At 39.5% G+C, this 14,808-nt stretch overlaps 1 protein-coding gene across 3 annotated transcripts in view; it reads right to left on the reverse strand.

Annotated features, from left to right (window-relative positions):
* The window catches only part of NXPE4 (neurexophilin and PC-esterase domain family member 4), a 27,178-nt gene extending 19,422 nt beyond the window's left edge, over positions 1-7,756 (reverse strand). Inside the window, exons 1-2 of one of the 3 annotated variants that reach the window (XM_046637563.1) lie at positions 7,612-7,756; positions 3,032-3,056 (exon numbers count right to left, since the gene is read on the reverse strand). The gene's annotated coding sequence lies outside the window, so the exon portion shown is untranslated. Of the gene's footprint in view, positions 1-3,031; positions 3,142-7,388 lie in introns of all 3 variants that reach the window. The other 2 variants (XM_046637561.1, XM_046637562.1) reach the window with 2 other exon arrangements.
* Positions 7,757-14,808: the final 7,052 nt, after the last annotated feature.

Consider the following 14,808-nt stretch of genomic DNA (forward strand, 5'->3'; position numbering starts at 1 on the left):
GAAATCATCAAGATGAGGTTGAGGACCTCTCCCAGAAATCATCAAGAAGGAGACTAGAGTTCAAAGAGTATGAAAGACAAGTTAAAAGATATGAAGCAAAGAAATAAAAATGTCAATATCCACATTTAATAAGAATCCCAAAAACGTAGGGGAAAAACCAAGGAAACAAAGAGACAATGCATTATTTTCAAGTGCGTGTGAAAATCAAGGACAGACCACATACTGGGTCACAAGGGAAATCTCAGCAACTTTTAAGTTCATCATTGAAATGTAAATCACAATGAAATTGCAAAATATTTGACAGGGAATAACAATGAAAGTAGTTTATATCAAATGTTGTAGAATGCCACCGCATCGCTAAGAGGGAAGTCTATAACTGCAAATGCGGCTATCACATAGCAATGAAAGTTAGGACTGAATGAGCTAGATGGCCCAGTCAAGATTAGAAAAGAACAGCATAGCAAATCTGAAGAAAGTAGAAGTGAGGACATCATAAATATAAGAGCAGATACTAATAGGAGATAAAACAAAGAAACAATAGAAATAATCAACACAATAAAAAGCTAATTCTTAGAACAAAACTAAAAAGTAAGAAACTTTCCAGTAAATTTGATCAAGAGAAAACCAGAAAATATACAAATAATTAATTTTGCGACTAAAAAAGGGTAGACCAAAGCTGATACCAAGATTTCTGAAATCATGAGAAAGTACTAGAATAACTTTATATCAATCCATTTGCAAGCTTTGACACAGAGGAAATATTTTAAAATTATATGACAACAAAATTGATGGGAGAAGGAATAAAAAGCTCAAATGAAAAAGCAATTATTCTGTGCATAGTGACTTCCTTCTAAAGACTACAGCCTGGAAATAGTGGAAAAGAGTAACTTCTACAGTGGAGAAACCTGACAAATGCAGTCTCAGCCAGGTAATCAAGGTCAACATCAACAGGGGTGAATCCTATCGATAATAGGTACCATTGATTTAATGTGATGAAAATGATACTCTGCCTCTGTGGTCTTCCTCTCCACAACTCATAACTTCAGTGTAACCATGAGATAAATACCAGAAAAATCCAAATTGAAGGACATTCTATATAAAATACCTGATCAGTACTCCTCAAAAATGTCTAATCATCGAAAACAAGGGAGGTCTGAGAAACTATTACAGCCAAAAGGACCTAAGAAGACAAGACAACTAAATGTAACATGGGATCGTGGAACAGAACAGGGATATTAGGTAAAAACTAAAGAAATCTGAATCAAGTATCATCTTTAGTTAATGATAATGTATCAATATTGGCTCATTAATTATAACAACGTACCATAGTATATATGTTATCATAGTCATATATACCACATATTTACATTTTTATCATAGTATAAATGTACCATAATGATACCATATGTACCAAATGTACCATAATAATAGAAGAGTACAGGGTATATGGGAACTCTCTGTACTATCTTCTCAACTCTTCTGTAAATCTAAAACTGTTTTAAGAAATAGAGTCTATTAAAATTCTAAAAATGTAGTTATTAAGCAAAATGAATTCATAATAGAAAAAATCTCCAATCTGTACTCCCAAAGGCACAAGTTTTACCCAATTTTTACCCTATTTCACCTATGTTATATAAACTATTTAGAGAAAGAGGCTGAAAATTCCCCAAACTATTTTGCAAGGAAAGTAAAGAAAGGGAAAATTAATTTCACTATGGAACACAGGTGAATAATCTTAAATAGATTACTAGCCAATTGGATTCTGTAATATATGGGGAAGAAAACCATCATGGTGACGCTGAACCTCTTAACCTCAAATTTGTGTGCCCAGCAAGCCATACACTGAGACATTGATGCTTGGAGATAGAGAAAGCTTTATTTGAATTGGCCAAAATGAGAAGGCAGGAACCTGGGTTTGCTCAAATCTGCCTCAAACAGAGCAAAAAGCAGAGGTGTTTTATAGAACTAAGGGGCTTGGCAGGGGAAGCTTCAGAGAAACAAAGTGGTCACTCCTGAAAAGTCCCTGGGCAATCTGAAATAGTTGCTGGGACTGGCCATCTGGTGATCACAACTTCCCCAAAGGCATTTTCTTTCTTCTGCAAAACAAACTCACAATCCTCAAGACTTGAGTCACCCCTCAAGTTAAATAAGAAAACAGCATATTGACAAGATTCATCTATGTCTTGTTGGGAAAGAGGTCAAAAGGCAATCATGTTCTTATTGAATATCTATATTAATCCTCAGGTACCTGGCTTCAATGGCTAAGTTAGTTTTGTCCCAGGAAGACAATGATGGACATCCATTGTATTTTACCATGTGGGGACCCACTGGGGACCCCAGAGTTGGTATGAAGACTTAAGATTTAAGCTGAAGACATTTAAGATTCAATAGATACAGATAAAAGCCTTCTTGGAGTGTTCTTTATCTGATTAAAAGCAGCAACTTCTGGGAAATGAGACCACTATAAATAGCCACTCCTGGGAGTTTCATGGCCATGAAGAAAATGGAAAGACCACTGGCACCTGCATAAACAAACAGTATCACAAACTTTCTTATATCCTGTTTGTTCTCTTAAAAAACAATTTGCCTTTCCTAAAGAAACTTATTTGTTCTTCCTACAAGACCCTTTTCTCCCTCCTCCCTTTTCCCTGATAAATTAGGTGCGTAAACCTCTAACTGTCATCAGTTAACAAGACAGTTATTCCATTTGTTGGCTTCCATATGCATATGTATAAACTTTTTCCTTCTGTTAATCTGTCTTTTGTCAGTTTAATTCACAGGACTCCATGCACAGAACATAAGAGGGTGGAAGAACAGTTTTTCCTCCCTGACAGCCACATTAACATTTAGATGAAAGAAATGTGATCATTTCAATCGATGCTGAAAAAATGTCAGTAAAATGCAGCACTCATTCAAAATTTAAAAACGAAACAATGTAAAAATGTTACATTGCAAACTAGGAAAGAAGGAAACTTGATTAGTATAATAAAAGATATTTATTAAAATCCTACATCGAATACATTACACTTACCTGTGAAATTTTAGGAGAATTCATGCTAAAATTAAGAACAAATTAAAATCGTTTGTCATCACAACTTTCATCCAACATTTTTTCTGGAGTTGTAGCAAAACTAAGAAGACCTAGGAAGAAAAAAGAAGGAAAAGGGACAGAAAATGAGAAAATTGTCTGTTTGATGATAACATAAAAGTCTACATAGATAATCCACAAATTATTAGAAATAATAAGAAAGTTTGGTCAAGCTTCTATACAAGATTGTAAGTGAGTTGAATAGTGTCCCCCCCAATTTTGTGTCTACCTGGAACCTCAGATTGTGACCTTCTTTGGAAGCAGGGTCTTTGCAGATGTAGTTGGTTAAGGATCTCAAGATGAAATAATTCTCAGTTTAGGCTAGGCTCTAAATTCAGTGGCTGATGTCTTTCTAAAAAGAAAAGTGGACACAGAGAGAAGGAGGCCATGTGAAGATGGAGGCAGAGATTGGAGTTATGTTGCCATAAGCCAAGAAATACTTGGGATCACTGGAAGCTGAGAGAAGCAAGCAAGGATTCTCCCCTAGAGCCTTCAGAGGGAGCGTGGCCTTGCTGACGCCTTGATTTCAGACTTCTACCCTAAAAACTGTGAGAAAATAAATTTATGTTGTTTTAGCTACATATTTTGTGGTACTTTGTTATGGCAGCTCTAGGAAACTAATTGACATATAAAATCAACCGTATTCCTAAGCAATAATAATGACCAATTAAAAATATACTAGTAAAAAATCCTATTTGCAGTAACATCTAAAATTAACACAAGATATAAAAGATTTTTATGGGCAACGTTATAAAATATTGAAGGACATAAAAGAAAGACTTGAATAAATGGAATCCTGTGTCATGTTTATGAATAGGAAAGTTTAACATCATCATAAAGATTGCAGTTCTCCCCCAAATTCTATCAGACTTCTATAAGCTGATTCTAATCATTGTCTAGAAGAGCAACAGGCCAAAAATAGGCAAGGAGCAGGAATTCTGAGGAAGGCTGTCTCGAAGACCCAGGCACAGAGGACCTGCCTAAGACAGAGCTGGACCAGGAAAATAGAGAATCTCTCTTGCTCCCATCCCAGGGCTTGTACCCAGTAACAACAGCACAAGAGCAGCCTGCAACTGGTGGAGGGACTGCACGGTGACCCTGGCCTCAGAGATGGCTGAGAGCAGAGGGGCCAGCAGGAACACCGAGAAAAGACCTTCCTATTGCTCAGCTCCCACCCTAAGCATAGGACAACAAAGAATTTGAAGGCTGTGGTGCACTGAAGGTGATAATAACAACAACAAGAAGAAAAAGTTATTAGGGTGTTGTTAGGATGGCAACAACACTCCATCTTTCTATATCCCTGGTTGGTGTGGAACTTGTAACTGGACTGAACCTTGAAAGCATTTGTTACCCAAGTGAAAAAGCTATTCACCCAACATCTACACCAATATTTCATGTTGTCATTTTGCTTACTGCCTAGAGGGTTTTACGCTCTGGGGCAATGCACCCTAGTAAGATTCAAGATGGGTGAGGGATAATCAGTGAAAGAAGGGTCACGGTGAAAGAGGACTCTGAGACCTTAGTTGAGTTAGCAGGCAGATCCATTTCATGAAAGAATATTTATAGAAGTTGAAGATCTGGACTGGAAAATGATTCTCTTAAAGCATTCTATTCCTTCCTACCCCTTGGAAAGATTCAAGGCGCCAGGGCTCCCTGTACCCAACCTTGAAGCTATCTGTGTGATTTATTTGTAGGGTTAAGAGTAGAGTCTCGAGAGGCAGACTCCACTACTTGCAGGCTGTGGGGCCTTGGGTAGGTTCATTAAGCTTTTAGTGTCTCACTTTTCTCTATTGTAAAATGAGGACTGTGATGGAATTTATCTCAAAGGGCTGATGTGAGGCTTAAATGAGATGGTTCATATAAAATGCTTAACACAATGAGTGCTGCTCGATATATGTTAGCTATTATTCTTACAGTTCTCATCAGGGGGTAATAAAGTCCTGGAATCATTATTGAAGTTAGAGTGAAAAGGAGGAGATAGAAGTGAAGGATATGGTAGACACTGGACTGACTTGTTGACTGATTGAATATGAAGGATGAGCAAGGTCAGCGTCAAGAATGGCTCCACATTTTGAGACTCCGAGATTGGCAGAGTGGTGGTGCCGATGGTGTCCTGGAAAGCAAGCATCTGGTCTGTAAAAGGCAGTCCGTTCAGCCCCAGTCCATTTCATTTGGGACTGCAAGTCCAGTGGTGCCAATCCACCACTTCTTCAATTGAAGCCAGAAATCCAGATGATTATGTGAAATCTCCTGAATTTTTAATATTCTTAAAAATCTGGAGCAAAGAAAACATGATTGTGAAGTGTAAATGTGCAACCTCTGTGTAGGATCTTAGAGGTTCTGCTGCTGTAGAACTCATCACATGTCCCATAGTGCCTTGCACATTTTTAGGTTCTCATTAAATACTGATTGAATGGATTTTTGATAAAAGGATTTTCTATGAAGCATATATACCAATACTTACTGGTTTTATAAGTTTCAAATTTATAAAAATCTTTGGAGAAAGCAATTTAAAAAATAATGTTCCTGTTCAAGGTTTAACAATTTGATATTTGAAATGCAAAAGGAAACTTAAACAAACATTATAAACATATTATGTAGGGCTGAACCCCAGATAGGGTTGTTCAAGGAAGCAGTACTCTTTATAGTTAGCATATGCTGCTTTCATTTCCCCTGTAAGCTCAACCATCTTGTTTAATAGGCAAATAAACCCTCTAATTTTCCTCTTGATTCCTCTTCTGATGCCACCTTTTTTCTGACCTAGAAGGTAGCTTCAAAAATATATTACCCTTTGCTGCTCGTACCCCATATTGCATTCTTTTCTTGGTAGGACTGCCCTTACTCTGCTTTCTTTTCCTGCCTCTGGAAAGCTTAGGATTCTAGCTTTCCTAAACAAGGATAGCACCTACACCCATGAAGTCTTGAAAGGTGAGTTCTAGTTAGCCAGGAGAAAAAGGCAGCCTCGGAAGGATGGCATTCCAGGCATGTGCAAAGCATATGCAAAGCACGAAGTTAGGAAAATCAGTTTTGTTTGGGAATGATAGTGGTCCAAGGTGGCTAAGGAGCATGTGAAGAGGCAGGGGCTGAAGCTGGAGAGTAGACTCTGCATTGGTTTTGAGAATGCACTCTCTGTAGTATGGCATTGAAGACTCTTCATCCCTGAGCATTTCCAGACTGAAATGCTTCCCTCCCACACAAATGAAGACACACCCAAAGTCCCTCGTGAGCTTTGAGTGAAACAGATCTAGGTTGAAATACATGCTCTGCAACACACAAGCTACTTGATCTTAGGGAAGTTGTTTAAAATCTCTGGACCCCAATTTCTTCATCTCTAAAGTGGAAATCAAGTATGTTTACCTCAAAGAGATGTTGTGAGGACTAAATTCCAGGAAAAAGTGTTTATAATATACTTAATACAGTACTTGGCATCTAAAAAGTCCTCACTGAAGGGTAACCGGTAGTAGTAATCGTAGTTGTGTTCCAAAATACCAAATTACTTTCAGTTCTCTGAATGTACTGCACTCATCCTCAGCTCCATCCTCAGTTTTGCAGATGCTGTGATCTCCACCTGGAATTTCCCTAAAGCCCTCTCTGACTTTTCTCCCTTTATTTCTGATTGCTTTCGGCTTCTAGCACAGACGTTTCTTAATCCAGTGTGCCCCTAGCGGGACCCATAGATAGAAATCAGAGAAGTCTGTGAACTTAGATGGGAAAAAGATTACATCTTTATTTTCACTAACATCTCACTAAAATTCAGCATTTAAAAAAATTTGAATGTAGATAATAAAGCTCAATAGCATTAGCGATATCTAATTTCAAACCATTAGAAACCACGAATAGTTCGCATCAGGTTACAATTTTTGCAGATAGCATGAAATAGCATTTACTCTCACCACTCTTTGAAATTACAGTAGTTATTAGACCTGACTCTAGATATTGTTATTTAATGTGAGAAATATATTTCTTTGTTGTATTTAAAAATACTTTGAAAACGATAATTCAATATAATTGATTTCCTTTTTAATTCTGTATATTTTAAGTCCTGCATTTAATAACATTGTTTTGAGAAAAGATTCATAGATTGTGGAAGGGTTCTATGGCACCAAAAAAAAAAAAAAGAAAAAAAGGATTAAGAACTCCTATCCTAGCACTTACTATATTATATTTTCCACTAATTTAGGTAAATATACTGTTTTCAGTTAAAAATTAGCCTACAGTCTCAAAAGCAAACCTTCTCACAGTCTCACTGAATGCCATCATCCTCCTCAATCAACAGGGAATATAAGACAGAATTACTTACTTTTAGTTGTAGATAGTTAAAGTCCAATCGCTCATTAAACATGTGTTTGTTAAATTAGAGTTTCCTCTCTGGTCCAAGAGAAGTTTTATTTGCTTTAAAATCAACCCTGGAGGACTTCCAGCTTCAGTCTAGGATCTAGTTAGCCAGCGGGAACACCATCGCTCCCACAGTAACAAGAAAAATCCAGATAATCTACAAAATGATAATTTTTTTATTGACTTACCAGAAACTGGGGTCACAGGCCAATCATCTAACTTAAAATCTAAAGACAGACGGCTATTTCCAAGAACAGAAGGGACATAAACGCTGACTCACTTTGCGGGGGAAAATGGGTAAGAAGAATTTAGCTAATTTTTTGTTAACAAATTGCTAAAAGTCTCACCCAGCCCACCACCCCTCTAAGACTTTACTGACAGCCCTGCTTAGAACAAACCTAACGTATTCTCTTTAGCTTACAGGAAACCACAAAAAGAGGAAGGAAGAGATGGCTGAGACATATAGTTGAAAGCAGTTAAAATAGGTTGAAGGGAACATGGCAGCCTGACTTGACTTGACATAGACCCCACAGCTCATTATATGCTCATTGTAATACATCAACATGCTACATAACATACCCACCAGTGCCATGACAGTTTACAATTGGCAACAGCAGGACATAAGCAAATAAGGAAAGAAAAGAGGAGGCACCCTTGTTCCCTGGGAAAAGCTTGCCCATTTCCCTGAATAACTGTGGATATTCCTCCCCTTCATTACCAAGACCCTGTGTATTAGCTGCTTAATCACACCAAGAGCTGAGAAGTTGGCTTGTGAACATAGTTTCACTTCTCCATTCTTTGGCCATTGAATAAAGCTTGTGCTGTTGAATGCTCAGCTTCGGTTTCAATTCAAATCTGCAACATCAAACAGGAAAGAAAACCGCTGAGGATGGGATGGATTGTGGGTACAAGGCCCACCTGTGGGCCCCTCCTCAGAGCTCCTCTGAATGTGGGTTAGTGTCCCACTAGAGTGAGGTAAAATTGGTAACAAAAGCTGAGTGTGGGCTAGTGTGAGAGTATAGAACTTCTAGGAGTGAAGACATAAGGAGACCTGCCCACTCTTTTCCTTGGATCTTCTCCAAGCACTCATGAAAAAGAAGGGGTCAGGGCAGAAGACTGGATAGAGCCTCCCTTGGTAGTGTGGGCACGGAGGCGAGAGAAGCTCGTTGATGGGAAAGGCACAAAGTCTCCCCTGCATCTTTCTTGCCTAGACCCAAAGCCTTATGCCACTGGGCGAAGGACAGCAAACTCTTCCCAGAGCACATATGAAGGTTGACTGTGGCTGGGGAAGTGGAGGAGAAATAAAACTGTGTATTCCCGGGGGGGAGGGCAGCAAACTATCCTGGACCCAGAGCATTAGGATTTCCTAATGCTGCGGGGATGGGGACAGGATCACTGAGAAAGCCACTACCAAACCTCCACCCAACCTGTGACACAGGGCTTGCCTAGGATGGAGGCTAAGCCAGAACAACAGAGAAGCCCATTCCTTCTCCCCACAAGTGGTGGAAAGCAATAGCAGTCAACCACAGCAGAAGGGGCAAGGGCATGGAGAGGGACTGTCTGAGACATAGGCACACAGGGGACAAAAAAGAACACTGAGAAAACCCTTTGTCAAAACAATACCTGCCCTAAGCACCAGGCAACTCCAGAGAAATTTGAAGTTCATGGTGAGCCCAAGGTCACCATAGCAAACCCATCTTAACTCTTGACTAGATTGAGTGAAACCTCATCCCACACTAATGACCTAGGAGAAGAGGTGTATCATTTCTATGCATAAATTATATTTATTTCAGTTTTTACTGTTCTAAACTTTATGTCTGACAATAAAAAAAAAAAATGAGACACACACAGAAAAGCAAGACAAAATAATCCACAGTAAAGAGCAAGATGTCAGATGAGTCTGACATCTAGAGTCAGACTCAGAGATGACCCAGATGTTGGAATTATCAGACAGGGACAGCGACAGAGGTGAAGTATGCCTTTGATGGCTGTGATGGTTAATTTTCTGTGTCAACTTGACTGGGCTAAAGGATGCCCAGACAGCTGGTAAAACGTTATTTCTGGGTGTATATGTGAAGATGTCTACAGAAGAGATTACTGATTCAAGATAGACTGAGTAAAGATTGCCTCCTCCCCTCACTAATGTGGGTGGGCATCATCCAATCCATTAAGGGCTGGAAGAGAAGAAAAATGTAGAGGGAGGGTGAATTTGGTCTTTCTGTTTGAGGCAGGACACCTATCTTTTCCTACTCCCAGACGTCGAGGCTTCTGGTTCTCAGGTCTCTGGATGCAGATGAGATCTTACATATATACATGTAAGATTATGTATGTATATATATATATATATATATATATACATACACACACACACACACATATGTATACACACACACACACACACATATTCTCCCAAAACTCAATAATAAGAAAATAAACTACCCAATTAAAAAATGGATTAAAGTTTAAACATTTCACCAAAGAAGAATATAGATGGCAAATGAACATATAAAAAGAGTCTCAACATCATCACACATTAGAGAAATGGAAGTTAACATTGCAATGAGATACTACTGCACATCTATTAGAATATCTAAAAAAAGACTGACAGTACCAAGTGTTGACAAGAATACGGAGCAACAGAAACTCTCAAACATTGCTGGTGGAGTGCAAAAAAATGGTGCAGACACTGTGGAAAACGGTTTGACAGTTCTTATAAAGTTAAAATAGACTGTATTACCTAGCATATCACTACCCAAGAGAAATGAAAACTTGTGTTCATACAAAAACCTGTATATGAATGTTTATAGAAGTTTTATTCACAATTGCCCAAAAGTGGAAATAACCCAAATGTCCTTCAGTTGGGTAAACAAACTGGGATACATCCACATAATGGAATACTACTCAGCAGTACAAAGGGACAAACTACACAACGTGTATGATTGTAAATGTATTATGCTACAAAAAAGAAACTAGACTAAAAAGCTTTGTATGACATTCTGGAAAAGTCACAACCATAGGGACAGAAAATAGATAAAGGGGTTGCTAGGGGTTGAGGGTAGAGGCAAGGATTAACCACAAAGGGATATGAGATAATGTTTTGGGTGTTGGAACTGTTCTGTCTCTTGATTGTGGTGATGGTCACGTTACTGTCAAAGCTCATAGACCGGTATACTAAAAATGATGAATCTTGCTGCATATAAATTGTATCTCAATAAATTGCTCCTCAAAAATTGACTTTGAAAAACCTAAACAGTGTCATGTTTCACATTTGCTTCTGCCAGACTGTTCTGTGCACCATGAAGAAAATGAGGTCTTTGAAGGCACAAGTTCCTTAAAGGGACACATACAATCATCTGCTGCATAATGATGTTTCAGTCAATGACAGACCACATATGCAATGGTGGACCCATAAGATTAGTATACACCATGTAGCCTAGGTGTATAGTAGGCTATACCATCTAGGTTTGTGTAAGTATGCTCTGTGAAGTTCACCCAACAATGAAATTGCCTAACAATGCATTTCTCAGCATGTATCCTCATTATTAAGTGACACATGACTGTACATAATTTTGTCCACGCTTAAAACATGGCACCATATATTATTTTATATCCTCATTTTCTTTTTGTTTTTTTAAAGATTTTAGTTTTCCTTTTTCTCCCCAAAGCCCCCCGGTACATAGTTGTGTATTTTCAGTTGTGAGTCCTTCTAGTTGTGGCATGTGGGACACCGCCTCACCATGGCCTGATGAGCGGTGCCGTGTCCACACCCAGGTTCTGAACCAACGAAACCCTGGGCCGCCAACGCGGAGCGCACGAACTTAACCACTCGGCCATGGGGCCGGCCCCTATATCCTTATTTTCTCATGAAAACATAAATTAGAGTTTCATAACGGATATATAAAATAGCTTTGCCACACCTTTTCCACTTTCTTTATGATAATGCTATTATCTTGGCAAAATACAGAACATAATATCTATTTAAGGTAAGTTCAAAAGATGTTTGCTATTCTCTAAATTGTTGTCTATCCAGTTATACGATAAATAATTTGAAATGCTGGGTTTGTTTTCTCCCTCAAAATCTCTCCAATTCGAATGGAAATAAGTCCATCACATTTTGATGATCTGTTAACAAAAATATATGTCCTGAACTTGTTCAAAGTTTAAAAATTTTATGAACATAGTATCCCACTGGTAGTCATACTTTACCGAGGGTTCTATCAGTACTCAATAATTCTGAAAATGAAAGTGTTTGAAAAGTCTGAAGATCTCAAAGCATGCAAAGAGATTTGTACCTTTTAAAATGTTTCGACACCTTCTCTGAAGCCCACAGAGTTAACATGGAGCGTTGGTAGGACGGGACATGGAGAGCCAGACCGATTGCTATGAGTCAGTGTAGGTAGGAGATAGTCTGGCTTGTGAGATGGCAATTACCATCTGGAGTCAGAAAGGCAGAGTGTGTGGGTGGCAAACGTCAAGACAAAGTCAAGATCAGAATCCAGGGACTCAGAGGAGGGCTAAGACTATCAAAATTAGAAGCTCCTCCTTGGAGCTGTCCCCTCCTGCATTGCCCCGCTCTAACTAAAGCTACCATTTATTGAACACCTCCAATACACGAGGACTTTAACTTGCACGAAAACACTTATCTTTATGACAAACCCGTGTGCAGTTACTATTATTCTCATGTTACAGGAGAGGAGACTGAGCGGCAGGGTCAGGAACTCGTCCCAGCTTTCTGATTCCAGTGTCCCTACTTGTCCCATACTCTGCTGCATCGTATGAGAAACTGCCCAGGCTTCAGGCTTATTTGGCCCTGCTGCACATTTTCCAGATTTCTTTGTGCACCTTTTCCAGAATCTTTGTGGAAGTTTCTTTCCACATCTTTGGACAATCATGCCACTCTTTCCACTGGCCTTATCTCCTCTCTTTATGATTTGCAGCATGTTCTAGACCTCAGAGAGGACTGGCTCTCTCTTTCTCTCTAACACCCTGACAGTTGCCTACTCTTCGCTTTTTTGAAACTCATACACCTTTTCTCCCCTGTAGCAGGTTGCTTTCTCTTTACAAGATCATCTTCCTGATACACAGCCACGTTTTCTGTTTTACCACACTCCTCGCTAGCCTGGAGCCAGTGACAGGATCTTCTTTACAGTGAAAGCCCCACAGCTCCATAATTATCCTTAATTTGGGGATGGGGGAAATTTTTCTCCTAAAAATAATCCAATTAGATTATTATTATCAAGATTTAAAATATGTATTTCCAGATCAGTTCTGATTTGTTTAAAAGTATTATCTATGGACTCAAACTAAAGAGTTCTTTTTTTTCCCTCCATAAATGGTAGCATAGTATAACTGAAATTCAATAGACTGGTAGCAAAGAGACCTGTTGTAGGGTAAACCCTGATGATTGTTTTTGCTTTTCTGACTTCAACTTTGATTGCCAAGGCATCCACTTCAAAGAGACGTCAACTTCAAAGATGGCTGTCTCAAATAAACATGTGGCCAGCCACACAAGCAGGTAAAGAGCCAGGCTGCTTCCTCCCACGGAGGCGCCTCTGTTTTAGAGTCTTGGTTGATTTCAATAATGGACCATTTGAGCTATTTTTTTTCTCTTTCCATGCTTTAACTTCCCACTGTTATGTTTTAAATTCACCAATAAAGAGTGAGCCCACAAAACCCTAGGCCCCCGTCCTTGAGCCCAATAAAAGCAGAACCCCTGGTCCACACACTCTCTTTCTTGCTGTGTGTCCCCAGGTGTATTGTGTAATTTCCAGGTCTTGTAAGTAAAAAACCTTCATTTTTTCAAAGTTTCCTAATGGTTATTGCTGAAGGGCTTTTTACAATCATAATAAGAACATCAAGGGCCAGTCCAACCACAATATTGCTTATGGATAGGCTGAGACTGGCATAAAACAATTGGGGTAGTTGCCAGGATTGTGTGATTGCCCTTGCAATTAACTGAGGGGAATGCCCCTTACTTGCAGTTTGCTCACTAACCACCTAACTCAGGTGAGTAACACCGTCTGGGAAAGGAGCACCACCTGCTTGGGGTCTGTTGCTGCTATATGCTTTCACATATTGACTCTGTTGTATATTGCCTACAGTATCCAACCCAAAAGCTCCTGGCTTCCATAATAATCCAGTGATCTACCCAGAGTAATGTGATCAAGGCCGTATGATCTAACGAGATGATTAGACCACTAATTACAAAGACCTTAATTGACTATTAATTTGTGTAGGGGTCCTCCATGCCTCAAGGCCAAGGAGACCTAAGGAGGGAGGATTGGATTGCAAGGCTATTGTCCTGCCCAAGGAGTGGCTCTGGGCTAAAGTCATGAGGAAAAGATTCCCATAGGTGAGGAGGACAGGAGACTTCGGTTCGCAACCACTGAGTTGGTGGGTCATGCCTGGACTGTGTATTCTGTCCCAGAGGAGTGAAATAGCCTTGGTACCACCAGAGGGAAATTACAACAGAGGCCTCTACTGTTGCTCTTCATCCCCTGACCCAATGGAATATTGTGGGTCCAATCCCTGTCATGATATTACTAAAAAAAATTAATGGACAAATATAAGTTTCCTGAACATGTAGTGCCATTGCATCCCAAGAACCCTGAGGAGGTACACCAGCTCCCTGATAAATGCAAAACCCCATGGAAGCTTCCCGGGCATTGCTCAATGCAATGGCATACCAACATGTCCAAACTCTGGTATTATGCTCCAGAGGCCTAGGGGCATTTCCCATAGACCTTGTGCATATCACACTAGTGGAAGCAAACCCCAGTCCCAGAAAAGTCTCTTGGGACACCATGGAAAAGAAAGCAGCCACCTATAAAGAGGGCTCACAGTGATGATAGCCAAAATTTTCTAGTAACAACATGAAAGATTAAGGTAAAAGGGTAAAAACAAGAAGTATAAACTGAGATCAAAAACTATACCTTAATTGAAATTCAAACTTTTCTTAAAGATTTTATGCAACAGGAAGGAGAAAGGAGAACTAATTGGCTATGGCAGCTTTTCTTGTTTGCTTGGAACGGACTCTGAATTATTACTCACAGCTGCCAAAATGCATCAGCTGACCAGTATCTTTAAAGACCCTAAAATCCACAACTTTTTAAAAGACCCATCTGGGCTATATGCTTATTTCCTCTGAGATCCCACAGATCCTGAGCCCCCTTGACATTCCCTTGAATGAAGCAGAATTAAAGCACGTCTCATGAGGCATATCTGCTGCCAAGGGAAAACCCGACAGGGTTATTGAGGTGTCTATTGAAGAGGAAAAGTGAAGGCAAAGGCCCCTTGAGCCACAGATATTCATACCAGGGCTCTCCCTCTCCTCACTTGGATATTTACTCCCTGGTCCTGTGCCCATTCTTCTATCGCAATGAACA

The sequence above is a fragment of the Equus quagga genome, chromosome 14, assembly GCF_021613505.1.
Source record: "Equus quagga isolate Etosha38 chromosome 14, UCLA_HA_Equagga_1.0, whole genome shotgun sequence".
Classification (NCBI taxonomy): domain Eukaryota; kingdom Metazoa; phylum Chordata; class Mammalia; order Perissodactyla; family Equidae; genus Equus; species Equus quagga.